The sequence below is a fragment of the Hyla sarda genome, chromosome 1 (genome assembly GCF_029499605.1).
Source record: "Hyla sarda isolate aHylSar1 chromosome 1, aHylSar1.hap1, whole genome shotgun sequence".
Lineage (NCBI taxonomy): Eukaryota > Metazoa > Chordata > Amphibia > Anura > Hylidae > Hyla > Hyla sarda.
The window spans coordinates 31,672,772-31,680,723 of NC_079189.1; positions in this window are offsets into that span (position 1 = coordinate 31,672,772).

The window sequence follows — 7,952 nt, forward strand, 5'->3', positions numbered from 1 at the left end:
ATGCTGATTCACCAGTTGTGTTCAACATTGACCTCCAAGCCTTTTTAAAATCATGGCACACCCCCCAGGGTTCTGTTCTCCTCTAATATGTTGATGATTTGTTACTGTGTAGTTTCTCTGAGGAGGCCTGCCATGAGCATGGTGTTGTGAACAGGTTGAATATCTGGGTTTTGTTCTGCCAAAAGGGAAAAGGGAGTTGAGCAAATCTAGAATTCAGTCTGTAGCGAGCCTGGTCACCCCGCATGCCCATAAGGAAATGGAATCTTTCTTGGGTATGATTCCCAATCTTTCTTGGGTATGATGCAGGCAGTGGATTCCCGACTGAACATATTATGACAAAATCTTGAGAGATGCTACCCTGTCGGACAAACCAGATCTAATCAAATGGTCCTCATAAATGTACAAAGCTTTTAATGACAAGTCCAGGGCTAGGCCTCCCAGATTACAATTTGCCTTTCCACATGTATGCACAAGACAATTGTAAAACCATGGCGGGTGTGCTGACACAGTTTCACGGAGGTAAACTACGTCCTTGTGCCTTTTTTCTCAAAGGTGATGCCCGTCTCCATACAGGGGATGCCGGCATGTCTGCGAGCTCTTGCTGCCTGTGCTGTGATTGTTGAACAAGCTACCATCCTCACATTAGGACATGACACTACCTTGTACACTTCTCAAGATGTTATCTTGTCAGAACAACGGCTCTCTGGATATGAGGCAATTCTCAGTAACCCATCCTTGAAAATGGTGTATGCCTCCCCTACATCTGGCCCTGCTCCAATACTCAACGCACTAATTGGCCAGAAAATTCATGATGATGTAATGCCGGACATACATGACTGCTTGCAAGTCATCCACACTGACGCCTCACCCAGACCAGACCTCTCTTCAGTGCCCATACCTGATGTTCCAGAAGTCTTTGTAGATGGGTCATGCACCCGCCCCAATGACAATCTTTACCATGCCGATTATGCTATTGTCCAATTACCTGACATTGTCCTCAAGGCCCAGTTCTTCCCCTATAAGTCCGCACAAGCTGCAGGACTCATCGCCCTCACTAATAAACCTGTCACCATTTACATGCACTTACCCTACCATCACAATTAGTCATCATTAACTGCACACGTGGGACTGATCACATTTCAAAGGGCAATGCTCTAGCAGACCACACCGCCAAATTGGCTGCTACACAACAACCTGTCTCACTGATGTTACCAGTTCTTACACCTCCTTCCCTCGAAGACACAAAAACTTCTTCTCTCTCTCCAGTCCTCTGTTCCCAAACAAGAGGAATATGATTGGTGTTATCCGGTATTGCAGAAAAATCCTGTAACAGGATTGATCTACAAAGAGGGAAACCATACATACCCCAACACAGTGCCCCAGCACCCTCCTCTCTCCCAACATTTTTACATCATGAATTCAAAACAACTGGTAGACGACTACATCAAACGTTGCCTCGTATGTCTCAGGAACAACCCCAATACACACCACTGTGTACAACACCAACACCTGCAGTACCCCACAACACCTTTCACTCACCTACAAATTGACTACACCCACATACCAAAAGGGAAACAAGAAAATGCCCTGGTCATCATAGACATGTTCTCCAGATGGCCTGAAGTATTCCCTACCAAGAGAGAAGATGCAAAAACCACTACACATATACTCACACAACACATCATCCCCCGATGGGGATTTTTACTTGTAATTGAGTCTGATCAAGGCCCAGATTTCACCTCCAAACTAATTAGGGAAACCTCGAAGTTATTGAAAATAGACTGGAAGTTCAATGTCCCATATCATCCACGATCCTCAGGGATAGTAGAAAGAATGAATAGAACAGTCAAGGACAAAATAAGAAAGGCCACAGGGGGCACCTTTGAGAAGTGGAAACAAGTCCTTCCCATCATACTCGCAGAAATTAGAATGACCCCCCATAAGACTTTAAAACTCTCCCCTTTTGAGATTCCCATGGGTAGGCCTTGTCACGATGCCGGCTGGCAGGTAGTGGATCCTCTGTGTCAGAGAGGGATGGCGAGGACCGCGCTAGTGGACCGGTTCTAAGCCACTACAGGTTTTCACCAGAGCCCGCCGCAAAGCGGGATGGTCTTGCTGCGGCGGTAGTGACCAGGTCGTATCCACTAGCAACGGCTCACCTCTCTGACTGCTGAAGATAGGCGAGGTACAAGGGAGTAGGCAGAAGCAAGGTCGGACGTAGCAGAAGGTCGGGGGCAGGCGGCAAGGATCGTAGTCAGGGGCAACGGCAGGAGGTCAGGAACACGGACTAGGAACAGACAAGGGAACGCTTTCACTAGGCACAAGTGCAACAAGATCCGGCAAGGGAGTGCAGGGGAAGTGAGGTGATATAGGGAAGTGCACAGGTGGGAGCCAATTAAGCTAATTGGGAAGATTGGGCCAGGCACCATCATTGGTGCACTGGCCCTTTAAATCGCAGAGACCCGGCGCGCGCGCGCCCTAGGGAGCGGGGCCGCGCGCGCCGGGACAGGACCGAGGGAGAGCGAGTCAGGTACGGGGGCCGGGGTGCGCATCGCGAGCGGGCGCTATCCGCCTCGCGAATCGCATCCCGGCTGAAGGCGGGACCGCAGCGCACCCGGTCAGTGGATCTGACCGGGGCGCTGCAACAACGAAGATGAGGCGAGCGCTCCGGGGAGGAACGGGGACCCGGAGCGCTCGGCGTAACAGTACCCCCCCCCTTGGGTCTCCCCCTCTTCTTGGGGCCAAAGAACCTGAGGAAAAAAAACTCAATTTTTCCGTGATGAGGTCCGATGCAAATTAGGAGGGGTTCTGTGTGGAAACGTACGAGACAGTCCAATCTTTTATTGTAAAAACAATAGATGTAGAGGGGTCTGGCGAGACTGGTCACAGGAACGTAGAACCTGTTGATGAGAGAGGCCAAAAAAAATTTTCCTGCAGATCCGGAATCCAAGAAGAGCATAGTAGAGAAGGAGAAGGTAGAGGCAGATATCCGCACAGGCACAGTAAGGCGTGGAGAAGCAGAGTTGACATCAAGAACTGTGTCACCTTTGTGCGGAGTCAGCGTACGTCTTTCCAGGCGGGGAGGACGGGTTAGAAGGGCGATCTGTCGGGCTTGCTGGGCGGCCACCGTGGTGAGGTCAGCGACAACTGGCAGAGGAACTTCAGCGGGATCCATGGCCGGATCTACTGTCACGATGCCGGCTGGCAGGTAGTGGATCCTCTGTGTCAGAGAGGGATGGCGAGGACCGCGCTAGTGGACCGGTTCTAAGCCACTACAGGTTTTCACCAGAGCCCGCCGCAAAGCGGGATGGTCTTGCTGCGGCGGTAGTGACCAGGTCGTATCCACTAGCAACGGCTCACCTCTCTGACTGCTGAAGATAGGCGAGGTACAAGGGAGTAGGCAGAAGCAAGGTCGGACGTAGCAGAAGGTCGGGGGCAGGCGGCAAGGATCGTAGTCAGGGGCAACGGCAGGAGGTCAGGAACACGGACTAGGAACAGACAAGGGAACGCTTTCACTAGGCACAAGTGCAACAAGATCCGGCAAGGGAGTGCAGGGGAAGTGAGGTGATATAGGGAAGTGCACAGGTGGGAGCCAATTAAGCTAATTGGGAAGATTGGGCCAGGCACCATCATTGGTGCACTGGCCCTTTAAATCGCAGAGACCCGGCGCGCGCGCGCCCTAGGGAGCGGGGCCGCGCGCGCCGGGACAGGACCGAGGGAGAGCGAGTCAGGTACGGGGGCCGGGGTGCGCATCGCGAGCGGGCGCTATCCGCCTCGCGAATCGCATCCCGGCTGAAGGCGGGACCGCAGCGCACCCGGTCAGTGGATCTGACCGGGGCGCTGCAACAACGAAGATGAGGCGAGCGCTCCGGGGAGGAACGGGGACCCGGAGCGCTCGGCGTAACAGGCCTTTCCCGACTCCATGGGCCCAACAACCACTCATAACAGAAGAAGGGGACCTCGACCAGATAAGGGAACAATATGTCACAGACCTCATCCAAACCCTTGATAAAGTTGCCTGTAATTCTCCTTCTCTCCCACAGGAACCAACACACCAGTTCCAGGAAGGCAACACTATCCTGGTTAAGACTCTGTCGAAAGGAAAGAAGCCCGGAGACTTCACCTTTGGACCCCCAACCACATTTTGTAGCCGTGACGAGGACGGCGGTCCTCACGGAAGACAGCCCTTCTTGGATCCACGCCTCTCGGATCAAACTCGTCCAACATCACCCAAAGGAGGTAATAACAGGGGCAGAGAGCCCTGACCTTGAAAGCCTAACAAAAGATGTACCCGCTGATGCCCTGGCCTTGTTCTGGCAGATGGTCGAAGAAACTAATTCTCATGATGTTTGCATTAATGACTTTATTGACTTTGATTCACCCCACAATGACTCTGCATAATGAATTACAGACACACCCAAACAATAAGTTCCTGAAACATCATATAATGTTAGCACAAAACCTCACTGCGAAGGATTGTTGGATATGCACCCATGCCCCTGTGTCTGCCCAAAGCATGCCCTACTTTGCTATCCCTGTGCCCTCATATGAATTATTGCAGGGAGACTGTTTTGACATGCTTGCTGACAACGAGACACGATATGCAAAGAACTGGAACACCATAGTGGGAATTCCTATAGTAGGATGGGTGGGGCAGCCATGGTGGCAGGGAAACTTAAGCAGCCCAGGCATAGGACCACAACAAATGTTGGCTTTTATGGTGGGTTCCTGGGTAACTCGAGTAGTCACACATAAACTAGACCTAGGAGCGATCCCCACAGAAGGAATAAAAGTTAGTTTTAACAAGACAACCGCAAGTACTTATCTTTTTAAACCCAGCTAGATAGAAAGGTACTTACATGACCCAAGGTGGCCAAATAACACCCTCTTTCCTCAGGCTACTCAAGATGAAGACTGCTGTAATATAACAGGACACCAACTATGCAATGACACGTTAGAATACCATCTCACTGATCCAACATGTAATAACCCAGATGAGGGCTACTGCGGTAGATTAGGAAAGATACCTTCCTGGTGTTACTTAACAAATGCCTCATTGACATAGTTAATAAACTTATCAATCAACATTCCTCTTTCTGGGAGCTCCCACGAGACATCTATTGGGTATGTGGTAGACAAGCCTACAAGTGGTTGCCGGTAGGGGTCAAAGGCGCATGCACCCTAGCTAGACTTACCCCCTCGACCTTTGTCATATCCAACAACGACATTGACATGAGAGCAGCTCCTAAACACATGTTATACCGAAGAGCAGCAGATAATAAAGAAAGGGAAAATGGTAGGCCACATGTTGTACAAATGGGAATAACCAACAAGCTTTATAGCACCATTTTTATATACCCAACGGTGATGCAAATGTGGGATAAGTTAGTCGAAGCCACTGACTACCTCAATGACCAAATATATGACATTTTACAAATTACTAATACCTCTGTGTCCGTGCAAAACGAACTGATGATAGTGCCTAACCAACACGCAATAGTCCTGGACTATCTCACAGCAGCCCAAGGAGGGATGTGTCAAATTATAGGTCCTACTTGTTGCAATTACATAGACACTTCAGGAACAATTCAGATGCACCACCAGCTTGAGAACATACAAAATTTGAGGGACAAATATGCCAAAGACAATGAAATCAGCAAGGATAAGTGGTGGGGGGATACCTTTTTAATATTGAATCCCGCTACCTGGCTTAAGGGCATAGGAGGATGGATAGGGGGCGTTCTGCAGCTCATTATACACATTACTGTTATTGCCCTCATAGTATATGTATCAATAAAACTTATTTTCTTATTTATGAAACGCTGCAAGCCAAGACCTGCTGTAGATACTAAAATCCACCTCTCCATCTCGTCAGACACCCAAGTCCCTCTACTTCACCATCACTCAGCAGAGGGCTATACTGCCTACATAAAGACTTTTCAAAAGAAAATGGAAAACAAGAAAAACCAAGTTGTCTAAGTGACAACTGGTTTTAAGAGGGGATTGAAGGATGCAAGGATCTTGATAAATTTGTTTTTATATACAGATCTTTTTATTCCTTGTATGACATATCATAAGTTCTACTTTCTAGTAACCGCAAGGCATAAATTACTCCAATCCATATAAGGGTACAGACCTTAAGTCACGTACTGTCAGGATCCGGACTGGTATGCAGCGAGGACACTGGAGGTAGATCCTCTGTGTCAGTGAGGTGATGGCATGGGCCGTACCAGGGGAACGGAATCTAAGGGGTTACTGGTTTTCACCAGAGCCCGCCGCAAAGGGGGATGGACTTGCAGCGTCAGGTAACCCCCAGGTCGTTCCAAATAGCGACTCAATCCCACTGACAGCTGAGACAGGTGCGGTACACAGGGACAAGGCAAGAGCAAGGTCGGACGTAGCAGAAGGTCAGGGCAGGCAGCAATGGATCGTAGTCAGGGGCAACGGCAAGGGTCTGGATACACAGGCTTGGGATACACAAAACGCTTTCTCAGGGCACTAAGGCAACAAGATCCGGCAGGGACAGGAAGGGGAAGTGGGTTTTTATATGAATGGGAGTGATTGACACTGATTGGGCCAGGCACCAATTAGTGGTGCACTGGCCCTTTAAATCTCAGAGAGCCGGCGCGCGCGCGCCCTAGAGAGCGGAGCCGCGTGCGCCGGGACGTGACAGCCGGGGAACGGGACAGGTGAGTGGATTGGCATGCGACCCGCGGGCGGGGCGCGTCCTGCTACGCGGATCGCATCCCCGCTGGCAGTGACAGTGCAGCGCTCCCGGTCAGCGTATCTGACCGGGGCGCTGCAGACAGGAGAACGCCGCGAGCGCTCCGGGGAGGAGCAGGGACCCGGAGCACTCGGCGTAACAGTACCCCCCCCTTTTGGTCTCCCCCTCTTTTTGGAGCCCAGGAACCTATGGATGAGCTCCTTGTCGAGGATATTGTCCTCGGGCTCCCAAGACCTCTCTTCGGGGCCATAATTCTCCCAGTCAACAAGAAAATGTTTTTTACCTCTGACAAACTTGGAGGCGAGGATTTCTTTTATCGCGAAGACATCAGAGGAGCCAGAGAAAGGAGCAGGAACGGTGACCTTGGGGGAAAAGCGGTTAAGAACGAGAGGTTTGAGAAGGGAAACATGAAAGGAGTTAGGAATACGAAGAGAAGAAGGAGGAAGATGAAGCTTGTAGGAGACAGAGTTGATTTGACTTTTGACTTTAAATTGTCCAAGGTAACGTGGACCCAGCTTGTAGATAGGAACACGAAACCGGATATATTTGGCAGAGAGCCACACTTTGTTACCAGGAGCGAAGACAGGAGGAGTTCTTCTCTTTTAATCTGCATGTCTCTTCATACGAGACGAGGCCAGTAGGAGCGACTTTTGAGTCTCCTTCCAGATAACGGAGAAGTCCCGGGTTACTTCATCCACGGCAGGAACTCCAGAAGAAGTGGGAATGGGGAGGAGGGTCAGAGGGTGAAAGCCGTACACCACAAAGAATGGGGATTTGGCGGAGGATTCAGAATTTTTGAAATTGTACGAGAATTCAGCCCAGGGCAGAAGGTCGACCCAATCATCTTGGCGGGAGGAGACAAAATGTTGCAAGTAGTCACCAAAAATCTGGTTTACTCTTTCCACTTGTCCATTGGATTGGGGGTAATAGGAGGACGAGAAATTTTATTTGATCTTTAATTGATTACAGAGAGCTCTCCAAAATTTTGACACAAATTGAACGACTCTATCTGAGACGATATGCGTGGGAAGCCAGTGAAGACGAAAAATGTGCAGAAAAAATTGCTTCGCCAACTGTGGCGCAGAAGGAAGGCCTGGAAGCGGAATGAAGTGAGCCATTTTGGAAAAACGATTAACGACCACCCAGATGACGGTGCTGCCATGGCATACGGGAAGATCAGTAATGAAATCCATGGCAATTTGGGACCGTGGTTGCTCAGGGATGGGCA